Source organism: Pan paniscus, chromosome 16 (assembly GCF_029289425.2).
Source record: "Pan paniscus chromosome 16, NHGRI_mPanPan1-v2.0_pri, whole genome shotgun sequence".
Classification (NCBI taxonomy): domain Eukaryota; kingdom Metazoa; phylum Chordata; class Mammalia; order Primates; family Hominidae; genus Pan; species Pan paniscus.
Window position 1 is genome coordinate 26,693,692 of NC_073265.2, and position 16,944 is coordinate 26,710,635.

Here is a 16,944-nt window from a genome sequence, read left to right on the forward strand (position 1 = left end):
CATTGGGGAAAGGAGATGTTCAATAAATGTGCTAAGAAAACTGGATATTCATATGCAGAAGAATGAAATGAGATCCCTACCTCTCACCATATACAAAAAGCAAATAAAAACGGATTGACGACTTGGATTTAAAACCTGATACTAAAATAATTAGAAGAAAACAAGTGGAAAATGCTTTAGAACATTGTCCTGGGCAAAGGTTTCTTGAGTAAGACCTTAAAAGTACAGGCAACCCAAGCAAACATGGACACATGGGATTAAATCAAGCTAAAAAGCTTTTGCATGACAAAGGAAGCAGTCAATGAAGGCACAACCTACAGCACGGGATAAAATATTTTAAAACTATTCATCTGACAAGGGATTAATAATCAGAATATGTAAGAAACTCAATAGCAAAAAAAATTATTTTATTTAAAAATGGGCAATAGATCTGAATAAACATTTCTCAAAAGACACAAATGGCCAAGAGATATGTGAAAAATTTTCAACATTACTAATCATCAGCAAAATGCAAATCAAAGTCATAATAATATACCATCTCACCCCAGTTAAAATGGCTATTACAAAATACATAGAAAATAATAAATGCTAGAGAGGATGCAGAGAAAGGGGAATGCTTGTACACTGCTGGTGGGAATATAAATAGAACATTGACTATGGAAAACAGTATAGACTTTCCTCAAAAAACTAAAAATAGAACTATCATATGATCCAGCAAACCCACTGCTGGGTATATATCCAAAGGAAAGGAAATCAGTATATCAAAATGATAGCTGCACTCCCATGTTTATTGCAGCATCATTCACAATACCCAAGATATGGAATCAACCTAAGTGTCCATCAAAGAATGAATGGATAAAGAAAATGTGGTACACAATGTGGTATAAAAAATGAAATATTAGTCAACCATAAAATGAAAACTTCTGTCTTCACAGCAACATGGATAGAATTGGAGGACGTTAAGTTAAATAAACCAGGCAGAGAAAGACAAATATTGCATGTTCTCACATATATGTCAGAGCTAAAAAAAATTGATCTCATAGAAGTAATAAATGTATTAGTGGTTAACAGAGGCTGAGAACAGAAGGAATAATATCTAGTGTTGATAGCACAATAGAGTGACAATAGTTAATAATATATTGTATATTTCAAAATAGCTAGAAGAAAATATTTGAAATATTCCTTGCACAAATGGTGAATCTTTGAGGTAATGGCTGTCACAATTATCCAGATTTGATCATTACACATTGTATGTCTGTATCACAATATTATATGTATCCCCTAAATATGCAGAATGACTACGCATCCATAAAATTTAAAATAAACACCCACAATAATGACAAAAATTTAAATGCGACAATTAAAAGTGAGTAAAAGATTTGAATAGATATTTCACCAAAGAAGATATACATAAGGTTAATAAACACATAAAAATGTTCAACATCATTAATCATTAAGGAAAGGCAAGTTAAAATCATAATGAGATACAACTTCACACTCACAAGAATGGCTATAATAAAAAAAGGAATAACAAGTATTGATGAGTGTGTAGAGAAACTAGAAGCCATGTACATTGCTCCTGGGAAGATAGAACAGTGCAATCACTTTGAAAAATAATTTGAGAGTTTCTTAAAATGTTAAGCATAGGATTACCTTATAATCCAACTCCACTCCTAGATGTCTAACCAAGAGAAATAAAACATGCCTACATAAACACTTGTACTAAAAATGATTGACTTATACACTTAAAACAGATAAATTTTACTGTGTATAAATGATACCTTAATAAAGTTGTTTTTTAAAAAATAAGCAGAGACATGGAAAATATTAAAAAACCCAAATATACTAAATGTAATTAAGGGCAGATTAGATATCACAGACAAAATGATTAGTGGACTGGAAGACATAGCAATACATACGATATATAATGAATTAAAGAGAAGAGAATGAATTTTGAAAATTAGAATAATATCAATGAGCTATAAGACAACTTAAAACAATTTTCTGTATGTGTAATTAGAGTTCCAAAAAGAGAAGTGTGATGTGTGTTGGGGGAGGGAGGAACAGAAAAAAAAATTTAATAACAGATGAAAATTTCCCAAACTTAAAGAATATTATAAACCTACAGTTTCAAAAATGAATCTCAAACACAAGAATCATGAAGAAAACCACACCAAGACATAACATAATAAAATTGTTCAAACTAGCGATAAAGAGAAAACCTTAAAGCAGCCAGAGGGAAAAAAGTCACCTCACATAGAGAACAAAATAAGAATGACAATATCCATTTTTCATCAAGAAACAATGTAAGAGAAGACAGTCCTTAAAAATTCTATAACTAGCAAAAATATTTTTCAAAAAAAACATAAATAAAGACTTTTTCAGATATGCACGAATCAAATCACCACCAACAGACCCACCTTATAAATGAAGTTCTCCAGAAAGAGGAAAATGAAATAAGGTGAATATATGGATCTATACAAGGAATAAAGAACATCTAAAATGACAACTAAAAGGGTAAATATATCCCTGAAAGTGACGTGGAGAATGCAACCAAGTTGGAAAACACTCTGCAGGATATTATCCAGGAGAACTTCCCCAATCTAGCAAGGCAGGCCAACATTCAGATTCAGGAAATACAGAGAATGCCACAAAGATACTCCTCGAGAAGAGCAACTCCAAGACACATAATTGTCAGATTCACCAAAGTTGAAATGAAGGAAAAAATGTTAAGGGCAGCCAGAGAGAAAGGTCAGGTTACCCTCAAAGGGAAGCCCATCAGACTAACAGCGGATTTCTTGGCAGAAACTCTACAAGCCAGAAGAGAGTGGGGGCCAATATTCAACATTCTTAAAGAAAAGAATTTTCAACCCAGAATTTCATATCCAGCCAAACTAAGCTTCACAAGTGAAGGAGAAATAAAATACTTTACAGACAAGCAAATGTTGAGAGATTTTGTCACCACCAGGCCTGCACTACAAGAGCTCCTGAAGGAAGCGCTAAACATGGAAAGGAACAACCGGTACCAGCCACTGCAAAATCATGCCAAAATGTAAAGACCATCGAGACTAGGAAGAAACTGCATCAATTAACGAGCAAAATAACCAGCTAACATCATCATGACAGGATCAAATTCACAAATAACAATATTAACTTTAAATGTAAATGGACTAAATGCTCCAATTAAAAGGCACAGACTGGCAAATTGGATAAAGAGTCAAGACCCATCAGTGGGCTGTATTCAGGAAACCCATCTCACGTGCAGAGACACACATAGGCTCAAAATAAAAGGATGGAGGAAGATCTACCAAGCAAATGGAAAACAAAAAAAGGCAGGGGTTGCAATCCTAGTCTCTGATAAAACAGACTTTAAACCAACAAAGATCAAAAGAGACAAAGAAGGCCATTACATAATGGTAAAGGGATCAATTCAACAAGAAGAGCTAACTATCCTAAATATATATGCACCCAATACAGGAGCACCCAGATTCCTAAAGAAAGTTCTGAGTGACCTACAAAGAGACTTAGACTCCCACACATTAATAATGGGAGATTTTAATGCCCCATTGTCAACATTAGACAGATCAACGAGACAGAAAGTTAACAAGGATACCCAGGAATTGAACTCAGCTCTGCACCAAGCAGACCTAATAGGCATCTACAGAACTCTCCACCCCAAATCAACAGAATATACATTTTTTTCAGCACCACACCACACCTGTTCCAAAATTGACCACATACTTGGAAGTAAAGCTCTCACAGAAATTATAACAAACTATCTCTCAGACCACAGTGCAATCAAACTAGAACTCAGGATTAAGAATCTCACTCAAAGCCACTCAACTACATGGAAACTGAACAACCTGCTCCTGAATGACTACTGGGTACATAACGAAATGAAGGCACAAATAAAGATGTTCTTTGAAACCAACGAGAACAAAGACACAACATACCAGAATCTCTGGGATGCATTCAAAGCAGCGTGCAGAGGGAAATTTATAGCACTAAATGCCCACAAGAGAAAGCAGGAAAGATTCAAAATTGACACCCTAACATCACAATTAAAAGAACTAGAAAAGCAAGAGCAAACACATTCAAAAGCTAGCAGAAGGCAAGAAATAACTAAAATCAGAGCAGAACTGAAGGAAATAGAGACACAAAAAACCCTTCAAAAAATTAATGAATCCAGGAGCTGGTTTTTGAAAGGATCAACAAAATTCATAGACCACTGGCAAGACTAATAAAGAAAAAAAGAGAGAAGAATCAAATAGATGCAATAAAAATGATAAAGGGGATATCACCACCAATCCCACAGAAATACAAACTACCATCAGAGAATACTACAAACACCTCTATGCAAATAAACTAGAAAATCTAGAAGAAATGGTAAATTCCTCGACACATACACTCTCCCAAGACTAAACCAGGAAGAAGTTGAATCTCTGAATAGACCAATAACAGGATCTGAAATTGTGGCAATAATCAATAGCTTACCAACCAAAAAGAGTCCAGGACCAGATGGATTCACAGCTGAATTCTACCAGAGGTACAAGGAGGAACTGGTACCATTCCTTCTGAAACTGTTCCCATCAATAGAAAAAGAGGGAATCCTCCCTAACTCATTTTATGAGGCCAGCATCATCCTGATACCAAAGCCTGGCAGAGACACAACAAAAAAAGAGAATTTTAGACCAATATCCTTGATGGACATTGATGCAAAAATCCTCAATAAAATACTGGCAAACCAAATCCAGCAGCACATCAAAAAGCTTATCCATCATGATCAAGTGGGCTTCATCCCTGGGATGCAAGGCTGGTTCAATATACGCAAATCAATAAATGTGATCCAGCATATAAACAGAACCAAAGACAAAACCCACATGATTATCTCAATAGATGCAGAAAAGGCCTTTGACAAAATTCAACAACCTTCATGCTAAAAACTCAATAAATTAGGTATTGATGGGACATATTTCAAAATAATAAGAGCTATCTATGCCAAACCCACAGCCAATATCATACTGAATGGGCAAAAACTGGAAGCATTCCCTTTGAAAACTGGCACAAGGCAGGGATGCCCTCTCTCACCACTCCTATTCAACATAGTGTTGGAAGTTCTGGCCAGGGCAATTAGGCAGGAGAAGGAAATAAAGGGTATTCAATTAGGAAAAGAGGAAGTCAAATTGTCCCTGTTTGCAGATGACATGATTGTATATCTAGAAAACCCCACTGTCTCAGCCCAAAATCTCCTTAAGCTGATAAGCAACTTCAGCAAAGTCTCAGGATACAAAATCAATGTACAAAGATCACAAGCATTCTTATACACCAACAACAGACAAACAGAGAGCCAAATCATGAGTGAACTCCCATTCACAATTGCTTCAAAGAGAATAAAATACCTAGGAATCCAACTTACAAGGGATGTGAAGGACCTCTTCAAGGAGAACTACAAACCACTGCTCAAGGAAATAAAAGAGGATACAAACAAATGGAAGAACATTCCATGCTCATGGGTAGGAAGAATCAATATCGTGAAAATGGCCATACTGCCAAAGGTAATTTACAGATTCATTGCCATCCCCATCAAGCTACCAATGACTTTCTTCACAGAATTGGAAAAAACTACTTTAAAGTTCATATGGAACCAAAAAAGAGCCCGCATCGCCAAATCAATCCTAAGCCAAAAGAACAAAGCTGGAGGCATCACACTACCTGACTTCAAACTATACTACAAGGCTATACTAACCAAAACAGCATGGTACTGGTACCAAAACAGAGATATAGATCAATGGAACAGAACAGAGCGCTCAGAAATAATGCCGCATATCTACAACTATCTAATCTTTGACAAACCTGAGAAAAACAAGCAATGGGGAAAGGATTCCCTATTTAATAAATGGTGCTGGGAAAACTGGCTAGCCATATGTAGAAAGCTGAAACTGGATCCCTTCCTTACACCTTATACAAAAATTAATTCAAGATGGATTGAAGACTTAAACGTTAGACCTAAAACCATAAAAATCCTAGAAGAAAACCTAGGCTTTACCATTCAGGGCATAGGCATGGGCAAGGACTTCATGTCTAAAACACCAAAAGCAATGGCAACAAAAGCCAAAATTGACAAATGGGATCTAATTAAACTAAAGAGCTTCTGCACAGCAAAAGAAACTACCATCACAGTGAACAGGCAACCTACAAAATGGGAGAAAATTTTCGCAACCTACTCATCTGACAAAGGACTAATATCCAGAATCTACAATGAACTCAAACAAATTACGAGAAAAAAATGAACAACCCCGTCAAAAAGTGGGCAAAGGACATGAACAGACACTTCTCAAAAGAAGACATTTATGCAGCCAAAAAACACATCAAAAAATGCTCACCATCACTGGCCATCAGAGAAATGCAAATCAAAACCACAATGAGATACCATCTCACACCAGTTAGAATGGTAATCATTAAAAAGTCAGGAAACAACAGGTGCTGGAGAGGATGTGGAGAAATAGGAACACTTTTACACTGTTGGTGGGACTGTAAACTAGTTCACCCATTGTGGAAGTCAGTGTGGCGATTCCTCAGGGATCTAGAACTAGAAATACCATTTGACCCAGCCATCCCATTCCTGGGTATATACCCAAAGGACTATAAATCATGCTGCTACAAAGACACATGCACACATGTGTTTACTGCGGCATTATTCACAATAACAAAGACTTGGAACCAACCCAAATGTCCAACAATGATAGACTGGATTAAGAAAATGTGGCACATATACACCATGGAATACTATGCAGCCATAAAAAATGGTGAGTTCATGTCCTTTGTAGGGACATGGATGAAATTGGAAATCATCATTCTCAGTAAACTATCGCAAGAACAAAAAACCAAACACCGCATAGTCTCACTCGTAGGTGGGAATTGAACAATGAGAACACATGGACACAGGAAGGGGAACATCACACTCTGGGGCCTGTTGTGGGATGGGGGTGGGGGGAGGGATAGCACTGGGAGATATACCTAATGCTAGATGACGAGTTAGTGGGTGCAGCGCACCAGCATGGCACATGTATACATATGTAACTAACCTGCATATTGTGCACATGTACCCTAAAACTTAAAGTATAATAAAAAAAAAAAACAATTAAAATGAAAAAAAAGGCAAAGATATCATATTTTTATATTTAAATATTTTTAAAAATCGACAACTTAAATAAAAATTCACAATGTGTTTGGTGGTTTATAACATGTAAATAAGTAGAATACATGACAATAACATAAAGGCTGAAAAAAATACAAGTATAGTATAGTAAAGTTCTTATTCTACATGTCAAGTAATATAATAACACTTGAAGATAGACTGTGATTTAAATAAGCACACTATTACCTGCAAAACAAATACTAAAAGATTTATAATTAATAAAGAAATAGAACTGAGAAATGAAAGCATGTTCAATTAACTAATAACAGAGTAAAAGGACAAATAGAAAAATGTAAAAAAGATACTTAAACATAATAATTACATTAAATGCAAATTGTCTAAAAATCCATTTATAAGGCAGAGATTGTCAGACTGGATAACTAAAAAAGACCCAATTATAGGCCACTTACAAGAAACTCAGTTTACATAAAGCAACAGAAATAAGGTAAAATTAGAGGACGGAAAACGATGAGCCTTGCTAACATTAATTAATTCAAGAAAAGTTGATGTGGCTATATTAATATTAGATAAAGTAGATTTTAGAGCAAAGGATATTACTAAGGATAAAAAAGCCCATTGTATAATGATAAAGGCATCAACTTATAAAAGAACATTTGATTTTAAATGTTTAACTGGTATAACTGAGTATGAAAACACATAAAACAAAAACTGATAGTACTGAAAGGAGAAATAGACAAATCCATAATTATTGTCAGATATTTCAAATACCCTCTCTCAATAATTGATCTGAATAACTGATAGAATAATTGACAGAATAATGATACAGAAGATTTGAAGACTATCAACAACTTTTACCTAATTGACATTTATAGGACATTCCAACCAATCACATCAGAATAAATATTATTTTCAAGTACATGTTAAATTTACCAATGTATGCCATGTTATAAACCAAAAAACTAGTGTGAATGATATTAAAACGAGTAGTACAAAGAATATTTTCTGGCCACAATAGAATTAAATTAGTTACAGCAAGATACTCAGAATGGTTTCAGTTTTTTGGAAACCAAGTACTATAACTTCTAAATAAACTCTGAGTAAAGATAAAAAGTAAAGTGAAATTTAAAAATATTTTGAACTTGAGGAAAATAAAAATATAACATATTAGGATTTGTGGAATGACTCTAAAGCAGTACTTAAAGAAAATTTATAGTTCTAAATGCCTATAATACCAAAGAAGGAATGTCTTCTGTGAATGCCTCAACTTCCACCTTCAGAAGCTAGGAAAGAACATATTAAATTCAAAGTAAGCAAAAGAAAGGAAATAAGAGAGTGGAAGTCAATGGAATAGAAAATAAGTAGAACAAATTTATGAAACCAACCTTGGCTCTTTGAAAAGATAATTGATCAACCTCTAACCAGTCTGACCAGGAAAAAAAGAGAAGACAAAAGTTAGCCATCCAAGAGTGAGGTTTAATACCATTACAGATTCTACAGATGTTAAGATGAAAATTAGGAAATATCATGAATAATTTTATGCCATCAAATTTAATAATTTACATGAAATGAACCAATTTCTTGAAAGACACAAAATACTAAAGCTGACTCAAGAACTGAGTAGCTTTACATCTGTTAAAGCAAGGTTTCTCAAACTTGGTATTATTGATATTTGCACCAAATAATTATTTATTATAGGGCTATCTTATACATTGTAGAATGTTTAGCAACATTCCTGGTCTCTATTTACTAGATGCTTACAGCAATTCCTTCTCTTTGTTGTGACAACCAAAAAATGTGCACAGACATTGCAAAATGTTCTCCTAGGAGTCAAAATTGCCCTGGATTAGAAACACTATATTTAAAAAACCAAAAATTGTAGCTTCAACCCTTCCCACAAAAGTTGCAGGTCCAGATGTCTTCGTAGTTGATGTTTATCAAATGTTCAAGGATGAAATTATACTAATTCTATATGAAAAAACTTTTTTAGAAAATTAAAAGAGAGGGAATACTTCTCAACTAATTATATGAAGCCACAATTATCTTGATAACCATAACTATAAAGACATGACCAGAAATAAAGACTATACAGATCAATATCTCTCATTTTGCATAAATGCAAAAGTTCTGAGTAACATTTTAGCAAATTGAATCCAGCAATATGTAAAAGAAATAACACATAGTGATCAAATGGGGTTAATTTAGTAACATAAGGTTGGTTGAACAAATTAAAATCAATCAATGTAATTCACCACATTAAGAAATTTAATCTCAATCTCAGAAAAGCATGTCACAAAAATCCAATATGCACAATAAAAACTTTCAGAAAGCTAGAAGTAAAATGGAACATTTCAACCTAATTAAAAGCATCCCTGATAAACCTACTGCTAGCATTAGACTTAATGGTGAAAGACTGAATGCTTTCAGAAACAAGACAGGGATGTCTGCTGTCACTACATCTATTCACGATTATATTGCAATTTCCAGCTAATGTAATAAAGCAAGAAAAAACATCACAATATGCAGATTGAAAAGAAATAGTATTATTTTTATTCACAGATGTCATCACATCTATACAGAAAATCTGATAAAATCTACAAAAAGATGCTAGAATAAATGTATTTCACATGGTGACAAAAAAAATTGTCCAAAAATTAGTTGTACTTCTATTTATTAGCAATGAATTGAAAAAAATGAAAATTTTAAAATAATATTGCCAAGAGCATAAAAAATAAAATAAAATACCTAAGAATAAATCTGACAAAAGATTGTGTAAGGCTGTACACTATAAAATACAAATCAATGCTCAGAGAAACTTTTTTAAAAACATGAATATATAGAACAATATATCTTGTTATGGGTTGGAAGACTCAATAGTGTGAAAACGTTGATTCTCTTCATATACCAAATGATCCAGCCATTTATTCCTAGGCATTTACCCAAAAGAAAAGATAGCATAAAGCTATATAGAAGATAGCATAAAGCTTATACATGAATGTGCATAGCAGCCTTATTTGTAATAGCCTTAACTGGAAACAACTCAAATGTCCATCAAAAAGGGAATGCATAAACAAATTGTGATATATCCATACAATGGAATCCTACTCAGTAATGAAAATGTAACAAACTACTGTTACACATAATGACATAGATGAGTGAAAGAAGCCAGACAAAAAGAATGTATACCCTGTATTTCTTAATGCTAGTTATTGTATTTTCTATTTTCTAAAAATATATTTTTAATAGAGTCCAGTTATCTAATAAACATCTCCAATCTTATTTATTTTCTCGAGCATATTAACACAGTTAAAGTAATTGATAGCTACAAGTCAGAATCATCTATTGGTCTGTTTCTATTTTCTGATTTTTTTCCCTTCAGCCTGTTTCCCTGTGGGGGAATAATAATTTTTATTTGAATATGAATAAATATTTATATTCAAATAAATATTTATATTCAAATAAAAAATTTTTATTTGAATATAAATAAATTTGAATTGAAATAATAATTTTGATTTGAAAGTCAAATATTTGGTTTGAAAAACTGCGGAGGATCTGTGTGATGTTCTCAACCTCAAGAGAAGATTTAACCCATCCTCTGACATGTCAAAACAGTAGGAGCAGATCACCTCAATCCAATGAGGTTTTGACTCAGTGCTAAATTTAAGACTTTGTAAGGCTCTGTCTACCTCTGGGTCTCCTTCCAAACTAAGATGTAGCTTTTCAGGAGTCCCCTTAAGAACCTTGGATATTTAGCAGAGTACCTCCTTCTTAATGCATAAATTCAATATCAAATTTTGTGTCATTATGAGACTATCAAAAGTTCTCCTGAGCTTCTCGGGGTTTTTTCTATGTGGTTTAACAACTGGCAAATGCCTGAAAGAGAAAACTAGTGCCTAGTGTCAGAAACATTTCCCCATGTTTCCTTTCCCTCTGGAATCCTGCTCTCTCAAATACTGATTACTTTGGGAGGTCCAGACTCCAATGTTTGCCTCTCAGAGCCCTATGAGATTTCTAAAAGCTCTGCTGCCTTCTCTGCCTCTTAGTGGCTTTACGCTGTTCAGCTTCTAAGCATTTTGCCTCAACCGGCTGTAGACTCAGCAAATACCTTCAATAGAAACAGAAACTCAGTAGGTTGGGCTCATCTCTGTGAGTTTCTCTTTGATTGTATAATATATACAGAGACATGTTTTGGAGGGGCTCAGAGTGAAACCAAGTAGCAGATGTCACTTGCCAAATTACATGTCAAAAGAGTAATAAATGTTATAACAGTGAGTATAACACGAGTTAAAAGAAATTAAGGATTTCTATCTCAGGTAGAGTAGGATTTTATTCCTTATAAGTAAAATCATTTTTACCAGAATTAGACATTATTGAGGGATATTAAGTAACACTGGTACCTAACTGCTTGTGGGGAAAGAGGAATGAGAAATGGTTGAAAAAAAGGCCAACATTCCAAGCTTTTGTAATCAGTAAAGTGGAAAGTATACAGAATGGGAAAGAAAAAGCCAGGTGTGATTTCTCAACATACTAACTCTCAATATATGGCCGTGGCTCTCCAGGGGAGATTGTATTAGTCTGCTCAGGCTGCCATAACAAAATGCCACGGACTGGGGGCTTAAATTACTGATATTTATTTTCTCACACTTCTGGAGGCTAGACATCCATGATCAAGGTGCCTAGTGATTTGGTCCATGGTGAGAGCTCTCTTCCTGGTATGCAGAGAGCCATCTTCTTGCTGTAACCTCACATATCCTTTCTTCTAAGAATATGGTGGAGGGGGAGGAGGTAAAGGACAGAGGAGAGAGAGAAGAGAGAGAGAGGAGAGGGGGAAGGAGGGAGGGAGGGGGAGAGAGAGAAAGAGAGAGAGAGAGAAGATGGAGAGAGGAGAGACAGAGTCATATATCTTTTCCTCTTATAAGAACATGAGCCTTGTTGGATTAGAGCTGTACCCTTATGACCTCACTTAACATTCATTACCTCATTATAGGCTCTATCTCCAAATGAAGTCATATTGGAGGATAGAGCTTCAACATATGAATTTTAAGAGAAAACAATTTAGTCCATGGCAGAAATGCACTAGCTGTCTTGCACTTAAAAGTTATACTACTTTCTCTCCTCCTATTCTAGACATAATATTTCTTCTAATAAACAAATCATATCTGAGACCATTTTTGATAATTTCAGGAAAAACTAAATTATATTTCCCTTTATTCATGGTGAATAATATTTTCTCTTCTAGAAAACAAGAAAAAGTCACTTTAAAGAAATTATATTAGTATGGCAGTCTAGTATAAAGCTATATCCTAGCATTACTTGGCAAAAACTTTTTCCAAATTCTAAAATTTTCCTTTTTGATAACATCTTTTTATTTGCCACTTCTACTAGCAATACCATAATTTTTGCTCTTTATAACAAGTAATTCATGTAGACAGAACTAAATCAGATGAACATTACATTCTGCAAGGGTGTACTTCATAGTCTTGACAATGCTGGGAACTGGTCATTTGATCTCCTTATTAATCTAGGAGCACTAGGTCTTTCCCCAACTCCAGAAGGTGCTTCCTCTTGGCACTACTGTTTTTCTATCTAAGGCTTCTGAAGAGTCTGGGTCTTCCACAGCTAATGGGTTTAGTGTGGCAGTCCTGCCTCCATTTCTCTTAATCACCATCTGAAAATTCAAGTCATAATCCACCAGATAATGAGATGCCCCTTCTGTGTTAGAGTGTAGGAGGGAAAAATATAGGTGTATTAGTCCATTTTCACACTGCTGATGAAGACATACCTGACAGTGGGTAATTTACAAAAGAAAGAGGTTTAATTGGAATTAGAGTTCCACGTGGCTGGGGAAGCCTCACAATCATGGCAGAAGGCAAGCAGGAGCAAGTCCTGTCTTACATGGATGGCAGCAGGCAAAGAGAGAGCTTGTGCAGGGAGACTCCAGGTTTTTCAAAACCATCAGATCTTATGAGACTTATTCACTATCACCAGAACAGCATGAGAAAGACCTCCCCTCATGATTCAATTACCTCACACTGGGTCTCTCCCACAACATGTGGGAATTCAAGATGAAATTTGGGTGGGGACACAGCCAAACCATATCATTCTGCCACAGTACCTCCCAAATCTCATGTCCTCACATTTCAAAACCAATCATGCCTTCCCAACAGTACCCCAAAGTCTTAACTCATTTCATAATTAACTCAAAAGTCCACAGTTTAAAGTCTCATTCGAGGCAAGGCAAGTCCCTTCTGCCTATGAGCCTGTAAGATAAAAAGCAAGTTAGTTACTTCCTAGATACAGTGGGGGTACACGCATTGTGTAAATACAGCCATTTCAAATGGGAGAAATTAACCAAAACAAAGGGGCTACAGGGCCCATGCAAGTCCAAAATCCAGTGGGGCAGTCAAATCTTAAAGCTCCAAAATGATCTCCTTTGACTCCATCTCTCACATCTGGGTCATGGAGGTGATGCAAGAGATGGGTTTCCATGGTCTTGGGTATTGGGAAGTCCCGCCCCTGAGGCTCTGCAGAGTACAGCCTCCCTCCAAGCTGCTTTCATGGGCTGGTGTTGAGTGTCTGCAGCTTTTCCACGCAGATGGTTCAAGGTGACAGTGGATCTACCATTCTGGGGTCTGGAGGATGGCGGCCCTCTTCTCACAGCTCCTAGACAGTACCCCAGTAGGGACTTTTGTGTCGGGACTCTGACCCCACATTTTCCTTCTGCACTGCTCCATAAGAGGCCCGCCCCGCCCCAGTAGGGACTCTTGTGTTGAGACCCTGAGCCCACATTTTCCTTCTGCACTGCTACATGAGAGGCCCGCCCCTGCAGCAAACTTCTGCCTGGACATCCAGGTGTTTCCACACATTCTCTAAAATCTAGGCGGGGCTTCCCAAACCTCAATTCTTGACTTCTGTGCACTAGCAGGCTCAACACCATATGGAAGCTGCCAAGGCTTGGGGCTTGCACCCTCTGAAGCCACAGCATGAGCTCTACATTGGTCCTCTTTCAGCCATGGCTGGAGCAGCTGGGACACAGGGCACCAAGTCCCTAGGCTGTAGACAGCATGGGGACCCTGAGCCCAGACCACAAAACCACTTTTTCCTTCTATGCCTCTGGGCCTCTGTGATGGGAGGGGCTGCTGCAAAGGTCTCTGACATGCCCTGGAGATATTTTCCCCATTGTCTTGGGGAATAAGATTCTGCTCCTCATCACTTATGCAAATTTCTGTGCTGGCTTGAATTTCTCCCCAGAAAATGGGATTTTCCTTTCTATTGCATTGTCAGGCTGCACATTTTCCAAACTTTTATGCCCTGCTTGCCTTATAAAACTGAATGTCTTTAACAGCACCCAAGTCATATCTTGAATGCTTTCCTGCTTAGAAATTTCTTCTGCCATATACCCTAAATCATCTCTCTCAAGTTCAAAGTTTCACAAGTCTCTAGGGCAGGGGCAAAATGCTGCCAGTCTCTTGGCTAAAATGTAACAAGAGTCACCTCTGCTTCAGTTCCCAACAAGTTCCTCATCTCCACCTGAGACCATCTCATCCTGGACTTCATTGTTCATAACACTATCAACATTTTTGTCAAAGCCATTCAACAAGTCTCTAGGAAGTTCCACTCTTTCCCACATTTACCTGTCTTTTTCTGAGTCCTCCAAACTGTTCCAACTCTTACCCAGTTCCAAAGTCACTTCCATATTTTCAGGTATCTTTTCAGCCACACCCCACTCTACTGGCACCAATTTACTGTATTTGCCCATTTTCACACTGGTGATAAAGACATATCTAAGACTGGGTAATTTACAAAAGAAAGAGGTTTAATTGGACTTACAGTTCCATGTGACTGGAGAAGCCTCACAATCATGGTAGAAGGCAAGGAGTAGCAACTCCCATCTTACATGGTTGGCAGCAGGCAAAGAGAGAGCTTGTGCATGGAGACTCCCGTTTTTCAATACCGTCAGATCTCATGAGACTTATTCACTATCATGAGAAGAGCATGGGAAAGACCTGCCCCCATGATTCAATTAACTCCCACCGGGTCCCACCCACAACATGTGGGAATTCAAGATGAGACTTGGGTGGTGACACAGTCAATCGATACCATTAGGCATGAATCCATCATTTCCTTGCTACTGTGCCCTCCTCCAAGATAATAAAAATAAAACAAAACAACAAAAAACACAAAGGACAAGGCTGTAATAAATTTTATAATTAGAAATTGGACCCAACTCACCCATGGATGATGGAAGTCACCCAGAAACATAATCTTTCACAAAGCAAAGGGCACCCCAGATGCTTTTCCCCATCTAAACCTCCCTCAGATTCTCACACAGGGCTCTAGACACTCCCTTTTTCACACCTGTCATTGTGAATGATGAGTCTCCCACCACACAACAATTACCACCCTTTGTCTCATGAAAGTGTTTTATTTCTTAAATCTTTTTAAACTGTGTGGGAGGGTTCTTGGTAATTTTTTTTCCTATGCTTGACTATTGGAGGTAGGTTACCTTTCAAATCTTTAAAAAATTGTTTTCAGGGTCATAATCTAAACTCACGTTGAAGGAAAAAATACAAAACAATTTTGCTTGTTAATGGCAGGTTACCAAAAACTCTTGCCCTTGGAGTTAATGGGTCCTGATCATCTTTTGAAAAGCATTTGGTTTCTTCAATTTTCCACCAGGGCACTTACAACACGAAACACAAAAACTACTTTGGCTTGTGAAGGCTGCTTTCTTTGTCATCCTTGGGATTGTGTCAAATTAAAGTCTTTCTATTCATTGTCTCCCCCATCCCCACTCCATGGAGTGGGAGGCAGAGATTATAATCATCTGCTGCATTTTAATAGTAATACCTTACCTATTAAATTACATATCTAATTACATTACATTTACCAACACAAGATTTTATAAAAATTTAACCTAAGGCCAAAAAAGAAAACTCACATACATTATCCTGCACAGACTCAAGCATATTTGCATCAACAACTCCACAGACAACCCGGTCCCTCCTCACCAAGTGTTATTTGGGTGTCCCTTCTCCAGGAACAATTTCCTGAAACTCCTCTACATGTTGCAGTAGATTGCATCCTACCAGTGTGCTGGAATGCTGTTTTTGCATTGCGCTCCCCTGTTATTACTAGGATTATAGACTTTACATCTACCATTACTCTTTCACTCCAAGCAGGGTATTGCCCTCCTCCAGTATATCTTTGGAAGGCCATCATGTTCTTTACTGTGAACCTCAGGAAAGCTTCTCTGTACCTGAGCTCCCTGTCTGTGTTCATCCTGTTGGCCCATGTTGTTTGCTTTTGAAATCTTTCTATAGTTTCTTTATGCATATGAAAGTAAATATCAATATACTCTTAATCTTCATCCTTTAATAGACTAGGTAGTACATAATATGAAAGATCTCCAACCCAGCTTTTTCCACCTAACAATACATCTTGGAGACATAAGTGTCCATTTTTGCTTGGAAACTAAATTAAAAAAAAAAATCAGAATCTCTACTTCTGCAGTGCCATGGCTCCTGGTAAACACCATAAAATGCTGTTTCCATTTGCTTTACTTTCAATCACCATGTGCCTCCTAGAATTTGAGTTATAATTATTTTTAATTAAATGTGTGAAATTTTAAATGACTTAAATATAACAAAATTTAAGAACAGAAATATAACCTCATCTAGACATCAGTATTGATGAAGTAGAAAGAGGCTCAAGGAAATTTCAAGTTAAATCTCCCTCATTTATTGCTACTGAAAATTAAAATCTAAAATTCAAAAATCTAAGTTTGT

The 16,944-nt window shown here is 36.3% G+C and overlaps 1 long non-coding RNA gene across 1 annotated transcript in view; it reads right to left on the reverse strand.

The window, feature by feature from the left end:
- The window catches only part of LOC117976008 (uncharacterized), a 128,221-nt gene extending 112,670 nt beyond the window's left edge, over positions 1-15,551 (reverse strand). Inside the window, exon 1 of the long non-coding RNA XR_010109902.1 lies at positions 14,987-15,551. This is a non-coding gene — a long non-coding RNA (uncharacterized LOC117976008). The remainder of the gene's footprint in view (positions 1-14,986) is intronic.
- Between the last annotated feature and the right edge of the window lie 1,393 nt (positions 15,552-16,944).